This window comes from Thermobia domestica, chromosome 2 (assembly GCF_964235325.1).
Source record: "Thermobia domestica chromosome 2, izTheDome1.hap1.1, whole genome shotgun sequence".
In the NCBI taxonomy this organism is placed as follows: Eukaryota; Metazoa; Arthropoda; class Insecta; order Zygentoma; family Lepismatidae; genus Thermobia; species Thermobia domestica.
In genome coordinates this window covers 322,119,611-322,139,212 of record NC_137455.1, presented here as the reverse complement: position 1 = coordinate 322,139,212, position 19,602 = coordinate 322,119,611, and the positions used below count along the sequence as shown (strand labels likewise).

At 34.1% G+C, this 19,602-nt stretch overlaps 2 protein-coding genes across 6 annotated transcripts in view; both read left to right on the top strand.

Moving 5' to 3' along the window:
• The window catches only part of LOC145678660 (uncharacterized), a 363,281-nt gene that overhangs the window by 306,974 nt on the left and 36,705 nt on the right, over nucleotides 1-19,602 (top strand). The window contains exon 3 of one of the 3 annotated variants that reach the window (XR_014130423.1): nucleotides 8,108-8,143. The exons of 1 other annotated variant lie outside the window; for it this stretch is intronic. The gene's annotated coding sequence lies outside the window, so the exon portion shown is untranslated. Of the gene's footprint in view, nucleotides 1-8,102; nucleotides 8,144-19,602 lie in introns of those variants that run through there. One more of the 3 variants, XM_081749038.1, reaches the window with a different exon arrangement.
• The window catches only part of LOC145678661 (uncharacterized), a 49,372-nt gene that overhangs the window by 4,150 nt on the left and 25,620 nt on the right, over nucleotides 1-19,602 (top strand). For 2 of the 3 annotated variants that reach the window (XM_081749041.1, XM_081749040.1), the window contains exon 1: nucleotides 10,355-10,637. The exons of the other annotated variant lie outside the window; for it this stretch is intronic. The gene's annotated coding sequence lies outside the window, so the exon portion shown is untranslated. Of the gene's footprint in view, nucleotides 1-10,354; nucleotides 10,638-19,602 lie in introns of those variants that run through there. 3 annotated transcript variants of the gene reach the window in all.

The following is a 19,602-nucleotide window of genomic DNA, read 5'->3' as shown; positions in this document are numbered from 1 at the left end:
GACTGGTGGAATCAAGAAGAGTTATCCATTATAGCTTTCTAGGAGAGGATAAAACTATTAACACGCAGATTGATATTGCTGTCAATGGATTGATTATGCACCAAAAAGTTTTCTCCTCAGACAGGTTTGGTAAACAGAAATCATGTATGAAAGGCGCCTCTCTTGTATGAAAGGCGTAGTTCTTCTCCATGAAAATGCACGACTACACGTTTCACGTTTAATCCTACAGAAACTAAAAGAGTTGAAGTTTGAGGTTCTGCTTTATCCACATTATTCACCAAGCTTGTCTCCTGCTGACCACCACTTTCTTCAACATTTGAATGTTTTTTTTTTTTTTTTTTTAAATTAAACAAATACTTTGTCAATCAGGAAGCTATCAAAACAGTCTTTAGAGAATTTATTGATTCTAAAACTAAGGTGTTGTTTAAAACTGACATAATAACACTTTGAAAACGATTGAAAAAGTTTATCCATATAGATGTAACATACTTTGCTTAAATATTTTAGAAAATACGTGTTTAAGAATAAACATGTAAAACCTACTGCTATAACAGTCATTTTATATGTAATAATAATAATAATAATAATAATAATAATAATAATAATAATAATAATAATAATAATAATAATAATAATAATAATAATAATAAGTCACAAGTTTGGAATAACTCCTTTATGAAAGGTTTTTGGAAAATATATTTCTAGCGGTTTATTTCGCTTAGATTCCAATGAATAGGATAAATTTTCAGTTCTCGAAAGACAGGTGTCAGAAAAGTTAAGGGCAACTTTTAGAATACTCGTTCCCTCCAAATATCAATTTGTAAAGATTCATATTAATCGTCATTTTCCAGATGTGAGAATGCGATTCAAACAAGTTTCCACTTTCGTAAAGATCAGTTCAAATATTAAAGATCTTACCTTCTATCAACTGAATTGCAACTTCTTTTACACTGTTTTGATGTTCGCTGACATCTTTGTTAATGACTTCTATTTATGTATTTGAATCGTGTTCAATAAAAACATAAGACTCTGCCCTAAATCTGGAAGAAAGAAATCTGAACTATACATGATATTATCTGTATTATCCATTATCTGTAAGCAAATTTAAGCTGAAAAGATAAAACTTAATTTTGTTACACTTTTACTCATCTAATTATCGCAATAGTTGATTTTATTCCAGCATTTCAGTTTCTACTAACTGAGAAAAATATCAACCACATAAAAACTAACTCTTCACTTATTGCAGGAACCGTTTTTCTATTGTTCACGAGCACCTGATGGAGCCTGAAAAGGCAAATCTATGTCAAACTTAAATTATTCACGGATTTCATGTAATCCTCTACTATAGGAACATTCGTCACTAATTTAAATATAAGAACTTACAAGAGAAATCAAAGAGTTTTAAATAATAACGAGACACATACATATTCACATCTTGGATAACTTTAACAAAAATATCACAAAGAAATGGTATAGACAAGGGAATTCACCCTTTAATCCCAAAGACAAGTGATGAGAAGAAATAAGCAACTAAATAAGCAACCCATTAAGGGCATAGGCGTTTTGGATTTAAAATTTATGCCTCATGAAGAAGGTTCCTCGAAAGACGCTGAAATGCAATGAGATTAAATTTATCGTTCCCTTCTGAACAGGTTGATAACTGAATTACTTGTAAAATTATAACTAATAATTGTTCGAACATTGATCGAGTAACAAATAATTATTCGAAAATTGATCGAATAATGAATAACTTTTAGAAAATTAATAATGAATATTTAGGTATTCATATAGTATAAAAAATATATTTGCATAATTTTACCAGCAATAGGTATCAATCTTCAAATAATGAAAAGCCTAACAAATTTGTGATTTAATTTTTTCAACAAGCCAAGTTCATCACATTCTGAGTAGATAAGATAGGATTTCAATTACATTTTCTTTTTTTCTTTTTTCTTTTTTCCTTTTTTCTTTCTTTTTTTTTCTTTCTTTTTTTTTTACCGCAGAAGAGTTCCACAGGAAAAGCAATAACTTACCTATATGTTACCAGTGTAGCAGTGAATGGAAGTCATTGACAGAGGTGTCGACGAGCATCGAAACAGTTTGAAAAAATTTTAACTTCCCAGACACAAGATAAGGACTTTTATATTTGATTCATTCAATATATAATCTATAGTAATTAAGGAGTTGTATCCAAAAAATCGTTTAGGTGCGACTTTATGAGAAAGAAAAGGGGGTGTGGAACTCAATAAACTGAGCTTACTTCGACAATTTCATAAGCCAGAAATTCTAATATTTTAAAAATCTCTTTCCCTGAAAATAATTTAATTGTTTACTTATACATTTACTCACAAATAATTAGTATATTGAGTGAAAAAGAGCAAAAAAATTGCATGACTATACCGAGACTCGAACCGGGATCTTTGGCGTACTGTGCCTATGCGTTAACCATTATGCTCCCATTCCACTTCCAGAACATCCATACAGTCTTTCACTCTCGAAATCAATGTTCTTTCACTCAGAACACATGAATTGTACCACAACGTCCTGTTTCGCTTGGACAATCCAGTCTTCATATTCAGGACACCTCTGACGGTTGTATTATTGTTATATTAACGGAAGGAGGAAACAACCGATTTTTGAAACACCAAATCCTCTGTAGGTACGAATTCAATGATACAGAAGTAGTAAAAAAGTACATGACTGGGCCAGAAATCGAACCCGGGATCTTCGGCTTACCATGCGAATGCGCGAACCCTACGCTACCCAGTACGTTCCTAGAATATGCATACTAGACTGTCCAAGCACAACAGGAGGTTGTGGTACAAGTCATATGATCTGAGTGCAAGAGCATCGATTTCAAGAGTGAGGAGATAGTGTAGCTGTCATGAGAGCGGACTGGGTAGGTAAGGTTAACGTATCGGCACTGTACATTGAAGATCCTAGGTTCGAGTCCTAGTCAAGTCATGCATTTTTGTATTGCTTGTGTATCAATGAATTTGCACGTACAGACGATTTGGCGTGTTAAAAGTCGGTTGTTACCTCTTTTCTTTAATATAACGATAATACACCGTCAGTGGTGTTCTGAGTATGGACAGAGGATTGTCCAAGCATAACAGGAGGCTGTAGTACAAGTCATGTGATCTGAGTGCAAGAGCACCGATTTCAAGAGTGAGGAGAGAGTATGCCTGTCCTGGGAGAGGTTGAGTAGCGTAATGGTTAAAGCATCGGCACGGTACGCCGAAGACCTCGGGTTCGAGTTCCAGTCCAGACCTGCATTTTTTCACTCTTTATGTATAATTGCATTTGCATCTACAGAGGATTTGATGTATTAATGTTTTCCCTCTTTTCTTTAATATAACGATAATACAACCCTTAAAGGTGTTCTGAATATGGACAGTGTATTGTCCAAACATAACAGAACGTTGTGGTACAAGTAATGTGGTGTGAGTGAAAGGACCGATTTTAAGAGTGAGATGACTGTTCTAGAGCGGACTGGATAGCGTAATGGATAACGAGCGGTACGGTACACCGAAGACCCAGGTTCGAGTCTCGGCCCAGTCATGCATTTTTTACTCTTTGTGTATCATTGGATTCCCACTTTCAGAGTATTTGGTATGTTAAAAATACGTTTTTTCCTCCTTTCGTTAATACAATATATTGAGCTTATTTTTTTACCTTAGGCCCTACTTGTTTTTTAATTATTTGTTTATTTGTAATGAAAAATTCTAGAAATATGCTCATTAAAAAATTATTATGGACATATTACAACTAAAAACGATATGTTTTGTTACAAATTCTGTGATCTGAATATGGACAGTGGATTCTCCAAGCATAACAGGCAGCTGTGGTACAAGTGTAATCTCAGTGAAAGAATACAGATTTCAAGAGTGGAAGAGTGCATGGCTGTTTTGGGAGCGAACTGGATAGCGTAATAGTTAACACATCAGTACGGTACACCGAAGACCCCGGGTTCGAGTCTCCAACAGTCATGAACTTTTTCATTCAATTCACACTTACAGAGGATTTGATGTGTTAAAAATCGATTTTTCTTCCTTTCGTTAATATAGTATATTAATCATAAGGGATGTTTTACTGTTCTTGTTACTTGTTTTTTCCTTCCATTTCGGCATCCGTGAATGCCGTGCTCAGAGGCTCAAACATAAATTCAAATAATTTGCTTCCTATTACAGTAGTAAAATGAAGATGAACTACTTAAAAAAATAAAAGTGTGAACAGTAAGCTGTAAGTGGAATCACTGGGATGTATGAATGTTAAAATGACTGTCATTACTTCTGAACGAAAAGTGTTAATCGAACTCTTAAAAACATGTTAAATGGAGGTTAGTAAAGTAGCAATAGTCATTTCCCAGTCATTCCTTTAATTTGTTGTAAGAGGTGAAGCGTAACTCCGTGAACAACTTATTAGGTGATTTTCTTTTTTCATGTTTATAAATTTAAATTATCATCCTGTATGTATTGTAAAAGCATCTTAATAAGATTCCAGTTTATCAATGTAATTATCATACCAACTGTGACTGAGAACGTGTGAAAGCATTTTAGAAGATGTGGTGTGAAATCGTTCCTTGTTTGTTGTAATAACTCATAATAAAATATTAAATGATTCAGATTTCTTCTCTCTTTTCCACACCACCAGAGATTTGTATCTTTTTTCCTTATGAGATACAGTTTTGTAGGTGTTAAGGCTGTGTTCAATATTATGTAATACAATAGGACAATTTTTAATCTTGACCATGTTCTTAAGACATCCCAAGTTTTTCCTTCCAGGGCACCAGATGATTGCCCGGACTCTCTCTTAATTTTTTTTATTCCATTGACTGATCAATTTTTCCATTTTAGTTCTGATAAGAGGTTTAAAGTTACAAAAAGAAATCTGCATGTGAGTAATGGTACCTGTAAATACTGCATTTTCACATTCCCTCGCTTCATTTCTGTGTTAACGTGAGCCTTAGTATGAAGCAAAATAATATCAAAGCTGTTGTTTTAATGTTTTTTTTTTTTTTTTTAATTAGTAAGCGGTTCCATGAGTTTTGAAAGGTCAATTGCGTTTTATTTAAAGCTGTTATAACACACAGGGCATCTGTACATATGCAGGAATGTTTGAGGTTGAATTTTTTGATAAATAAAAATGCTTGTCTTATTGTGAAAACTTCCTCTTCAAAAATGTACTTATTATAAGATAATTTATATTGTTTTTTGATAAGGAAGTTATTTTTATTTTTATTCGAAATTTCCAAAGTTTCTAATTTATGGATTAGAGTCGAAGAAGTTTTCGTCATACAAAAAAGTTAAAAAAAAAAAAAATAGCTGTGACCTGAATTTTTTTTATTTCTATCGGGAAGTTCACCGTGGCCTCTAAGATTGCATTTTTTGGAGCAGAAAACTGGTTGAGATAATATAATCTTGGTAATATCATATTGCAGTTTCTGGGTTTGGTATAAAAATTTGAGTGATGTGCATTGTAAAACATAGATCCATATAAAATTCTCGCTATAAGTGTTTATTGATTGATTTTTTTTAGCACATGAGGTTGTTTTCACTATTTGTTTTTTCTGATACATTTCATTTAATTGCTTCAGTAGCTAAATATAGAAGATGAAATTTCCATAACAGCTTGGAGTCTAGGATAAGATCTAGATATTTCAGATGCTTGGTGTATTTTAATTGTTGTCCATTAAAATTTATTTGTGGCATTTGTTTTATGTGTTTTTTCGTAAAGAACGTAAACGATGATTTTTCCCAATTAATATCCAGACTGTTTTCGTGACTCCATTTATGTATGATTTCCATGCTTTGTACAACTTTCTTCGCTCCTATGTTAAAATTATCAACAATTTTGTAGGTGACTAGGTCGTCCATATAGAGAAAGGTATTGGTTTTCTTGTTCATCGAAAGAACGAGATCCATAATAATGTTTAAAAAGAGTGGGACTCAATTTACTTCCTTGGAGTAGTCCGATAGGTGCGTCTTGGTTTTGAGTGCAAGTGGTTTATTTTAATATGAGCATTCTATTGTATAATAAATTATAAATAATTAGTATGAACTGATGAGGAATGAGTAAGTTAAATAATTTAGTGATTAAAATATCTAAATGCTTTGAAAATCAACGCTGACAAGAATTAGATATTTCTTTTGTTGAAAACCTTACCAAATATCAATAATAAGTGGACCAAGAGAATCGAATGTAGAACTTTTTTTTTCTTCTAAAATCGGTGAAAATATCATTAAAAGTCTGTTGAATTTGATGTATGATTAGAGATGGTTTAGCATTAATTGTTCGAAAATTTTTAGGCCACAAGAAAGTAGAGCTATGGGTCTATAATTGAGTGCAACATAACTTTGTTTATTTGCTTTGAGAATCGGAACGATAAGAGATTTTTCCCATGTATGCTAGAAAAGATTGTTTGCCTCCAGGAGGTAGGTTCTTGTAGTAGTGCACATAGTAACTACCGTCTACACCAGGTAAAAGTGTCCCTCTTGATAGTTTTAAACACTGTATCCAGTTCTTCTTGCGTAAAAGGATCTTCGTTGTTGAGCACTGTTTTTATATTGGAGATTATTAGATTGTTTGTGTTCGCAAAGTTCGGCGTTAAAAGGGAGTGAAATTGATTTATCCAATCACTATTAATCGATGTCCAAGTAAAAGAAGCAATATTGAAATAATTCTTATTTTTATGTAGCTGTGGCTGTAAAAATTTTCAAATTAAGGTTATAGGGATTTGGAAGGATAGATTATCAGAGAAAGCTTCCCAATTTGCTCTTTCAATTTTGTTTAATCTGCTCTTTGTGAATGCTTTAAAGTTATTATACTGAAGGAAATCTTGAGGGTTCTCCGATCATATAAATTGTAGGAAAGCCGCTTTCCTTTCGTTTACTGGCTTTTGTGCTTTGCGGTTCCACTAAACTGGTTTTGAATGTTGAAAACGACGAGTTGAAAATTTGTGCTCCTTTCCTACTTCTTTATATTTTGACTTCTCAGCAGCATGTCCCACTATAATAATTACATGATTAAGATTAACTAATTGCCAATTAGTTCTGTTGGATATATTCATTGTTTCTGAAATACCTTGTTGGTATTTACACCAATTAAGTTCTCTTTGAATTTTGTTAATTTTTGATGTGAAAATATTTACAGTTGAGTGCTGTTGAATTAACGAATTTTGAATAAAAGGATGAGTGAACGTCAATATTGATCTATGAACAGAAGACCGAAATAAACATCCAATGGGCTAAAATATAATATTGCATTTTGCAAATAGATATGTCTGGAACAGTATTGCCGTGTAATGTAATTCGTGCAGCTGTACCATCTTGAGTAGTAAGTACGGAGATCCTTAATACTTGATTAAGGATCTTGCCAGCAGTACTACCTTTGGAGCTATCCCAGACCATAGCTTGCGAATTACAATCCCCCAGTAAATAGTCAATATTGTTGTCTATTAAAAACTCCATCCATAATCAGGTCCGCGGTGGCTCAGTGGTAGACCGTTCACCTCTGGTGCTTGGGATCCCGGGTTCGATCCGAACCCCGCGAAGTGAACTTTGTGGTGGACAAACACCATGTGCGTAAGTTTTCTCGGGTTCTCCTGTTTCCTCCCACTTTCTTCATTTCACCGTTTCACTCATTTCTTATCTTCACCGTCTTCTTTAGCCTTGCCGGCATAATCGTGGGACGTAAAACTAAGATTTCATGTCAGTTTTTGCATCCATAATTGGCGCTGTTCGGCGATATCTGGAGGTATATAAATGTTAATGAATTTTATGTTATCAATTGCGAAACCAAAATGTTGAATATCTGGACGCTTGTTCCTGATTGATAAATTGAGTGTTCGAAAAGGATTTTTTTTTTAATGCACGTAGCTAAACTACCATAACGATCTTCTCTTCAGTGTTCAATGATGTGAAAATTTTGTAATTTTAAAGAAAAGTTAGCTTTCGCCCAAGTTTCCCGTAAAAGTATAATATCCGGAGAAAAATACTTTATTAAATGAAGATAGCATATCTTTTTGTATGAATACTCTGACAATTTCATTAGAGTATTTTAAGGCTGTGTTTATGATCCATAATCAAGATTTTTTTTTTTTTTTCAGATTACGTATGTTAACTACAATGTGTCGAGTTGAAGGGTAGGTAAAATTGTTACGATAACTGTTCAATGTATTCTGAAGTGACGTTACAATTTAAAGAAATTCATGTACTACCAAGTAGTTGTTTGATAGTAAACAACGGTTTTGTATGTGAAGAATCCATTTCGTTACTGTTGTAAGAGTCTTGCGCAATCGTGTGAACCTGAACGTTATTTGCTGCTTCAACTGGATTGTCTTTCAGATTCGGAGATTGCTCTTAAGTCGAAGTGACATCCAGATTATGTTATATCCGCGTTTTATATTTTACTTGTACGTAGGTAGGATTACATTTAGAAGAAACTGTCAGAGCATTGATACTTTGAGTATTGTGTTCAGACGCTGAGTTCCCGTTACTATTTAAAATTTGCAAATTGTACTGACTGACTACTTGTACTGGGTGATGTGAAGTCATAACTTTTGCGTATTGAATGTTTCCCACTGTGAGCATTAGTATTGGCATCAAATTCTTCCGTGTTTTTCCTTCTTTTCCAGGGAGTGGTTTCTTGATCGATGAGTTAAGGTTTTTCTTTTTCCTATAATTAGTCGTGGATGAAGTGGATAAGTTCTTATTCGTGGCCGGTAGACTGAGAAAACTACTCTAAGAATTAGAAATCTCATTCCCGTTGTTTCAAAAGAGCTATTAGAGGACTCCGATTTACAATTGTTAGTGTATAGCTTTCCGACTTGCATATTGGCTTCATTAAATGATAAGTGATCTCTAGCCATAATAGTCATTATTTTACGTTGTCTAGCTCTTCAGGACAATCCGCAAAATCCGCCTCGTGCACCATACCGCAATGGAAGCATTTAGTGTTGTTAGAGCTAGATATCGTTAGATGTGAAGGAGAACATTTTTTACATATTGAAGTTTTTGCCTTACACGTACGGACAGTGGTTCCCTATTGGAGGCATGTAGTGCATTGTCTTATGCCTGGAATGTAGGTTTCCACTTGGAGTCTTAAGTAAAATAATGTAATATGAATAGGAAGTTGTTGAGCGTTAAAAGTAATGATAATTGTAGAGGTTGGAAGTTCCTTACCTTCATGTATACGGTATATACGTTTAATCGATATAATTGGAACATCACACACAATTTCTTGAAGTTCCTCTACTGGTACCTCAGGATCAACATTCTTTACGATTCCTGTTGTTTATATATAACAAAATTAGGGATAAACGCAGTCCAATTTTGAGATTTTAAAATTGAGTGACAGAGAAAATCATTAGCAGCTTTACCGGTAACAAATGAGACTTTTATTAGGTTTCTCCCTATTGGTTTAAACGTTGTAATGCCTTCTACCGAAGCAAAGTACAGTGTGCAGCTAATAGACATTAAATATTTAGTTCCTAACTCATCCTAGTTTGATTTAATGAAAGCATATAATGGAACTCCATGCTCTTCATTATAACTTTTCAGTAAAGATGGATTTTTGTTTGATAATGTCTCAATATTATTTGAATGATTCATAGTATTATCGGAAGTACTGTCAATTTCTGCCTTTATGGAATGAGAATTGATTTGCGTGTTAGAATTTGCATTAATCTTCATAATTATTATAGAAGAAGAATGCTCTTTAGCCTGTGAACTGTTTAAGCCTAAACTCGTGTCATCAATTTGAAGGCATTCCGCCATCTTGATGTTATAATATTATTATTAGTGAAAATTATAAATGCAGTAGCCACACAATAAATAAATCACCTTAACTCTAACACTATAGGGAAAATAAACTATTGCCACTATACACAAATATCAACACGCAAAGAGAAGAGAAAATAAATGTTGTGATTTCTCTCAGTTGAAGAAGGTGGAAGGATTCCGGTTAGGCTTAAAAAGTCACAGTTTGGAATCCTGATAGAGCACACGAAGTCACTAATACACTTTTGTACTTATACAGAAGTCACAGTGGATTAATCACGGGTTAAGAACACATAATAATATATAAGGTGAAAAACTTATACACAAAAAGACTAAACAATGTTTCTTTTCATCGTTCACCACTTCCAATTTCTTGCATTTTTTCATTATTTGCTTATTCGTAATGAAATAATTGAATAAATTTAAATGAAGGCTGAAAAATTCTATAAATATGCTCATTAAAGAAAATAATCATGAACAAATTACTACTAAAAACGATTAATTTTGTTACAAATTTATTACATTGTTAGGATTTAAATACTGCATTATTGTAAATTCAAAAATGTCGTTTTTAACTCAAACATACTAACATGGCACGTATTTGTCAACCATTTCATTTTGATTTTGAATAATATTTATCTGTAGATATGGATATAACATAATAGTTGAAAGTTATTACTTTTTATATTTGTGCGACGCTCTAAAATCATGGTGTTGAAAGTTCATTTTTAAATGCCTTATTTGACTTTGCGTACAATAAAACAACTGGCAATATTTTTCGTCTAAATAGTTTCGCAGTGGATGTTTTAAATTCTTCAATAGTGCATTCCATTTATATTTCTAGTTGGTGAATATGAGGTAACTATAAATTGGTATTAAAATATGAATTTTCTTGAGTTCTAAATCTTGTAATATGTAGATGTTAGTAATCAATCTTGATTAAGATTTCCAAGTGAAGGATTAATATTGACGTGTTGAACAAAAAAGAAGACAGATCTAAAGTAGGTAACTATTTTGTTATCATATGATTTTACCATAATTGTTTTAGTCAGAACGAAGACTCGTAAGATAATGATTTTGTGAGGTGAACATGTTCTCTGATACCTGATATACCTGATAACTCTCTTCAGCATAAATTTTACTTGAAAGAAAAAAAATGTCAAACAGGCTCAGGCATTCGGAAAGCTTGCTGCAGCACGTGTATAAATGAAACTTTTCCAGTTTGTCTGTAAAACCACACAAAGTTCGCCTTTTTGGGTTCTCTTACTGCGCTTGAAAATAAATTGAGACAGACACATTACGTCTTTTCCATATAAAAGATATGAAAAGCTAAAGTGATTCCTAAAACTTGCATAAACAACAACTTAGCAACATTCTCCTAGAAATGGCAACATATCTTGCTAACTAATTAAAAGCTAATGTAACTTGTAACCAATTGCAGCTCCAGAGTTCTACAAGAAGGAAGTTGCATCAGCAGTGGCGGCGAAACTGACTAATCCCCTCCTCCCTCCTTGGGGGAGTTCAGTGATTTTTCATTTGAAGACATTCTTTAAATGCTGATGTGAGGCACAATTATTACAAGAAAAATAACAACCAATTTATCATTGCATAATCATATATCCAGCACCCAGTCCGCTCCCCAGAACAGCCATTGGCAGATCTTTACTTTAGGCAAGGTAGTGACAGTAACAGAATCATCTGAACCGGTTCACACAGTTACAGTTACACTTCCGAAAAAGGAATCAATTCACCAGAACAGTGACCAAATCACTCCCCGTTGTTTAGGTTGTGTTGTCCATTGGTCACTGTTCTCATGAATTGATTCTTTTTTCAGAACTGTAACTGTAACTGGGGAACCGGTTCAGATGAATCGGTGGCAAATCTTTACTTTAGGCAGCTCGTAAATAAAAATAAAACTCTTCATTTTAGGCAAGGCAGTGATATCCTGTCACTGTTAGTATATCACAGGTTTACAGGACTCTCGAGGTCGGTGCTCTCATCTCGAACCATGTGGATTGGACCTAGACCCCTGTTGTAGATGGGCACTACTGTGTCCATATACCAAGCACTTATGACGATTGTGATTTTGGGGAATGTACTGCGTGGCGTAGTGCTTAACGCATCGGCACGGTATGCCGGAGGTCCCGGGTTCGAGTCTCTGTCCAGTCCGTCACTTTTTCACTCTTTTTGTGTTAAAGAATTCGCATCTCTAGAGGATCTGGTGTGTAAAAAATCGGTTGTTTCCTTCTTTCATTATTGAACTTAATTCGAAATACTTTACTCAGCAAGCCGCACAAAGAATTCAAGTTATAGAAGGAGATGAAAATAACTCATGTTGCCAACACTGCTCAACTTTCCTTTCATTTGAATTTCTCAACCGATTCTGTAAAAATAATTAGATTATTTGTCTATTAACATATATACTTAGTAACAGCGTAATTTGAAGCGAATTAAGAAAACTAAGTAACGGTGAAAAATTAACTCACTTCATTGCTTGTTCATTTATATTATTAACGTCTAAAATAAAGACACGATAATATTTTTATTATGCAGTTAAACTCATATAAGTATTCGATTTCGGTCGTTTCTAAAACAAATGAGTAATTTTTTCGACCATTCATTTTTAGTACCAATACATTGACCTATTGTTTAACATAGAATCTGAATCACATGTATTCTATCAGGAATAGAATCAGCTTATTCCGTGCTGCAGATACGTTTCCTAATTATATATTCATCTGGAAGCTCCAAAATATGTATGAAGTTCCGCAAGTCTAGCAGGGAATACTCACGAGTAGTTCAGAAAATTTGGTTCCCACCTATCTACCCTACATGATTTGACAATTCTCTACTTATTGATATTTCTTAATTATTTATTTGGATTACAAGTGTACCACTCACGTATTTGTCAGTGGCTTTACATACTTGCTTCCACAGTAACATTTCAGTGGTAAATCAATTTAAAGTGAAGTTCAAGAATATTCATCCGTTTCTTAAATGCTTGAAGAAAAAGTTTCGTAAACATACATCAGGTTCAGGTTCAATTAAATTTAGAAATATTGTAAAGTACATTAAGAAGTATTTTATTTCATCCTTCATAATTATCGTAAAGCATGAAAATCTACTGCGGAATTCCTCTCGTTCTCGAAACAGTATGTGTTATTTTTTTTTTTTTTTTTTTTTTTTTTTTTATCTGCCTACCTGAGAAACACATAGGTTCGTTTCTTCGTAAGGAACGCGCGTCAACACAGATCTAAGGTTCAACTCTTATTTCCTTCTTTCTCGCCTGCTGTAAGGAGATAGGAAAGAGAAGTTTTTAGTCACGGAAAAAGTGATTATGTTGCACGTAGGGACAGGCGTCTAAAGGTTTGGTGAATGAAGTGGAAGAACGATAGAAAGAGGCAAACCAGGATACGTGGCCAGAGAGTTCATGATTTACAATACGTATACTTTGTAATATTCCTCATGGACTCAATCAAGGTCGGAAACTGATTAAAGTAACCATAACATATTAAAAGAACTGAAATCTTTGTTCGGCATTCCTCATTCGTATACAGAAATAAATGTCCATAACTGTTATATTTTTTCTTTCTTAATATTTTTCTTCATATTAACTGGGAAGGCACATGACTTCGTGACTACAGATGATTTAGCGTTCATGGCTAAACTGAATTATATCGTTATAAGTTGAAACGGACAGTAACTTAATTTTCGCCTACAATTTTTATTTTCTGAATTAAAATAGAATAGCTTATATATATATATATATATATATATATATATATAAGCTATTTATCCATAAGTTATATATATTTTGATAACTATATATATATAGTTATCAAAATCATGGAACACCTGTAGTGTGAAACATAGATGTGTGAAGTGATAACTTTAAGGTGGCGTTTGCAGCTTGCAGCGTCTGCCCGTTATCGGTGATGTGTTAGGTGATCATCTGTAGCACGTCAGTAAGGATGGTGCGAAAACATGTGTTAAAGCGAGCAGACGGTGGTGCAAATTGGAGATTTATCTGGATTTCAAAGAAGCCAAATTGGGAATTGACGAAGTTTGTCTAAGGTGGCCACTGAGTTAGATGTGTTGCAAAGGACGCTCCCAGGTCCAGGTCCCGAGGAACAGAAACAGCCTACAGAACTCATGGCTGAATAACATTGTTCAAGGGTAACAGTGGATCGAAGAGAAGCCTTAGTGATAGAGATCACCAAGCATTGAAGATCACTGTCACTAGGACTGTAGAGTGAATGCGGTAAAAGTGACTCGGCGGTCGAATCAGCATATTTCGACACATTCCTACACATGTTACCTAACATAGTCGCAAACGAGTTGTAATTTTTAAACTAATGATTACCGCCTACAATGCTTCGGCGTGAAAAAAATGGTACCGAGAAAAAGCGCAATGAATCGTAGATTATTGAAAATGCGTATTATGGTCCGATGTGTCTTCTTTCTCCTTTTGCTTGAGTTTTTGTGTCTTACATTCTTACGTAGCACCAAGGTTATGAAGGACAGGAGCTACTATTAATGTGGGCTACGAAACATGATGGTGCTTGAATCCTGTAGTTTGAGGGTGCTCAGGCCATCATGTAGGATGAACCCAACCCTCACAGTACAGATCTTTGCCATCACATTATCTCTCCTCAAATATAATTGGATTACAGGATCACGCCATTGGTCTAAGCTTTATTTTTCTTATCTGAAACAACAGGCAGTGTTTATGTGTAGTGGATGCCCAAAGAAGACTATCTTCCAAATACTCTCCTCTCTACTATAACATGGAGGCAGTGGCTCTATGATGTGAGCCGAAAGTTCCCAGTATTTCCCTGACTTCTGTAACTACGCTCATTAGACGCATTACTGCCAGTGATTAACTTTATGTGAGCACTTTACGTACCCACGTGCATCCGATTTTCCAAATTTTTCCAGCCAATAATGCAATTGTCCGGAATAACAATGCGGCATTTCACACTGCTGGAGCTGTCGAGGAGTGGTTTCATGAATATCGATATTAGCTACATCATCTCCCCTGACCCTCTCAATCCTCAAATCTGTATATTAAATATCTTTGATCAGTTTTGGAACTCTGATTCCGGAACAGATATCCTCCTTCATCCTCACTGAGGAACTAAGTATTGCGGAGAGAATGGTACAGAATTCTTCTGGAAAGTATTCGAGACACATGCCTACAATCCACGAAAAATCAGAACTCTTCTGAAGACTAATGATGGTCCCACGGTATTTATTAGGTAATTTGCGTTTTCTGTATGTCTTTTAATTGTTTTGGTGATCGTCTGTATATTACATATTTCTGTTGCTGTATTTTTCAACAACAACAACAAAAAAGGTGTTTTACAATTTAAATTATAAGCATACCTACACATTTGAATGATGGTAACAGTTCCGATCACTAAAGTTATATTGCTGTTCATTACGTTTACTACTAACAATGATAAAATAAAAGTACAAAAACATTGTAGATGTCACATCTCGTTTAGTAACGGGGACAATTAAGCGTCACAAAAATATCTCTGAGGGAGCTTTAGGCCAAATCCGGAAAATATGAATGTCTACTTAGGTTTCACTAAATATTGGCTAATACACAGTAGCAAAGCTTATTATCACGAACAGCATAGAGTACAGATAAACAAATAACGCGAATAATAGTAATTTTAAAATTAAAGCACTATCTTATAAGTTAATTTCATAAAAGAAATAAAAATCTCTGAACAACGCAAGTTTTGATTTTTAAAAAAATGTGTCACATTTTCACCAAGTAACTAAACATCTTGACTTCATGAAATGTTTAGTTTATTGGCAAAACTGCTACACAATTATTAGTTTTAATCACAACTTGCTTTGTTGAGAGATTTTTTTATTTCTTTTGTGAAGTTACTAAAGTAAAGCACAGTTAATGTGGACCAAATAGTTATTATTAACTTCATACCTAAAGACATGGATGAATCGAAAAGAACCGTCTATATGTTTGTTTTCTTAATGTTTCCTTTTCATTATCTTTTATATACATAGCTTGACATAAATTTTATTATAAGAATTCATCATACAAAAGAGCTATTTGCATATCACTACACTTTTACGTAACTCAACTCAAAATATTTAACTTTGTAGTTTAAGAAATTATATTCCACAAGCAAAATTGTGTCATGTATATCTCAAAGAAAATGTAATTTTTCACATATAGTTAAGGATATTAAGTCTTTAGAAATTCCTTGGAAGTTGTTTCAAGAAAAAATGAGTTCAAGTCATGGAAAGCACTATTCAATGCGGACTTCATTTATTCACTTGGCTACTCTCAGTACCTTCGAAAGGCTTTGGGAAATTTTAGACTGCAGACAGAAAGGTACACATTCTTGTACGAAATATTTTGGCACTCATTGTTTGATAATTTGAGTAATTCCACAAAATTCTATTCTTGAAAAAAAATATTCCAACCCTTTAAGTGAGGCTTCAGGTCTCTGAATTGCTATGCTTTTCTCCTGAAATTTTTGTTTCACTATCTGAACAACATCAAGCAAACTAGTGTCTCAGAGAATTTGTCTCTGAAAGTGTACTATCCAGCTTATTCTTTCTCACCAGAAGAATTTAAAATTTTAAAGTAACAATTTTGATTTACAAGATGACAAAGAGTATGTTCATTAAAATAAAATAAAAACATTATACGAAAATGAACAAATAGATCTGGCCTCATTAATATTCTTCACTGTCAATGCTTAGCAATGGAGTCAAGATACAATGCGTTTCGGAAATCTCTCGTTTAGATTCCACCTAAACACTTCTCTCAATATAACTTATTTTGTGTTAGTTTAATTGCTCCTTTCTTTCGTTCAGCATGTCAATTGTTGATAGACACAGTATATCTATCGTTGTCCTCGTCTATGAATACGGAAATACACTACTTTGAGAATAATCTTTAGGTAAGCATTATTTCTGTTGCAGTTCACAATCGATTTTCAATTGTTATCTTATATATATTTAAGGATGTTATGAATTTTAGAGACAATGGCACCGCCAGACTAATAATCCACAAAGGTAAAGGAGAGTACATTTTTTTCATAGATTTAAATCTGTATTAGTGGTTCATCTCTGTAAGCAAATAATAATTTACTTTGCTTTTCAAATTAATGCTGTAAGTCACATTACTTCCATTAGAAAGAGCAATGTTCTAAATTTTACAGTTACTGTAGAATAAAACAATTATCGTTAACAGCATTTTCACGTGACATTGTTGGAAATGGAATGGATGTAATTTTAAAAGCACATAAACACCCTTTCGTATCTTTCGACATCTTTTATCTAGTAGATCAAGTGCATGCCACTCACGAGAGAGGATCTCTATGTTCCTTAAACAACATTTTTATTTTTACATAAAAAAATTCACTATCGGTTAAACGGCCGATAGGAAACATAAGTCTGTGAAAAACTACTGACAGAACATTAATATGTGGAATTGCCAGAATGTGTACGATGTGTTGGATGTTCTATAGCACTAAAGTACAAAGCTGACCCGAGCAATATGATTGTCGGTGTTTATTAGGTATCTTGTATTGTGAATCAAAGATATTAGTTTCAGAGAGTATAATAAAATATTTATTGTGTTAAAACAAGATTGAAAACAAAAACTAAAATAATTAATATCGGAAGGATAATTTTAAAATTATTTTCTTATACAAAAATATATCTGCAATTGCATATGATGATATTGGCAAATACGGAAAAACACATAATCAAATTGATCACGTTTTAGTAGATAGAAGAAGACAATCTAGCATAATTGACGTCCGGTCGTTTAGAGGGGCTGATTGTGACACTGATCACTACCTGGTAGTAGCGATAATACGGGAGAGATTATCGTTGAATAAAGGTAATATTCAATGTCCGAAAACGGAGATATTTAATTTAAAGAAATTAGAAGAGAGCCAGGTAAGAGAGGAATACCAGATTGAAGTTTCGAATAGATTCTCGGTCTTAGAAGACTCGGAGTGCACTAGTGTTGAGGATACTTGGATTGAAATTAGAGATAGCATTAAAAGTTCAGCAATAGAAAAATTGGGACACGCGGAAATACGTAGGAACAAACCATGGTTCGACCAAGAATGCATTAAACTAGCAGAGAAGAGAAAACAGGCAAAATTACGGTGGCTACAAAATCCGAATGAAATAACTACACAAAATTTCGCAGATATCAGGCGGGAAACTTCCAAAATTTTTAGAACAAAGAAACGGTATTTTTTGAAAGCTAATATTAAGGAACTTGAAGATAACAGTAAAAATAAAAATATTCGGGACATGTATAAGGGGATCAGCGAATTTAAGAAAGGCTATCAACCTCGTGCTTATATATTAAAGAAATCTGACGGAACAGTTCTCACTGATACGGATAGCCTCTTAAATAGATGGAAAGATTTCTTTGACGATTTGCTGAACACGCAGCCAAAAACTAATGTGCGTGAAGAAAAGGAGATACACACCGCAGAACCGTATATTCCAGAACCCAATCGAATAGAAGTGGAAGCCGCTATAAAGAAATTAAAGAAACACAAATCTGCGGGTGTAGATGAAATTCCGGCTGAGTTAATTTTAGCTGGAGGCGAAAAATTGTGGAACAAGATATACAAACTCATTCTCCTTATCTGGAACAAGGAAGAATTGCCACAAGAGTAGAAAGAGTCAATCATTGTTCCAATTCACAAGAAAGGCGACAAAACTGACTGTAATAATTAGCGAGGCATTTCTCTTCTGTCAACATCCTATAAAATCCTTTCAAATATTCTGTTAGCAAGATTGACCCCATACGCAGATGAAATTATTGGAGATTATCAGTGCGGATTTAGACGAAATCGATCAACTATCGACCAAATATTTACCATTCGCCAAATACTCAAAAAGAAGTGGGAATACAATACCCCGGTACATCAACTATTTATTGATTTTAGAAAGGCTTACGGCTCGGTTAGGAGAGAAACATTATACAACGTTCTTACAGAACTTGGAATACCGAGAAAGCTAATTAGATTAATTAAGATATGTTTAAGTGAATCCCAAAGTAAAGTCCGGGTAGGAAAATTTTTGTCCCCGAGCTTCCACGTCGAAAATGGCCTGAAACAAGGAGATGCGTTGTCGCCATTATTATTTAACTTTGTGCTGGAATACGCCATAAGGAAAATCAAAGATAGCAACCAGGGCCTAGAGTTGAACGGCATTCACCAGGTCATGGCATATGCTGATGATATAAATTTAATAGGGGATGATAGGAGAACAGTAGAAATAAATGCAGAGATCTTATTAAACGCTTGCAGGGACATGGGTTTAGAAGTAAATGCAGAGAAAACTAAATACATGGAAGTGCGTCGGGACCGTAATACGGCAAATTGTGGAGGCGTTAAAATATTAAATAATGCTTTTGATAAAGTGGATACTTTCAAATATTTAGGATCAATATTAACAGACGAAAATCATATTCACGAAGAAATTAAATGTCGACTAAAAGCAGGGAATTCGTGTTACTACTCGGTTCAAAATCTCTTGTCGTCGCGAATTCTGTCGAGAAATTTGAAGCTTAAAATATATAAAACGATAATCATGCCTGTTGTTATGTATGGTTGCGAAACATGGTCGCTTACTCTGAGGGAAGAACATAGACTGAAAGTATTTGAGAACAGGATCCTGAGAAGAATATTCGGACCCAAGAGGAACGAGAATGGGGAATGGCGGAAGCTTCATAACGAGGAACTACATAGTTTATACGGTTTACCCAACATTGTTAGGGTCGTCAAGTCTAGGAGGCTTAGGTGGG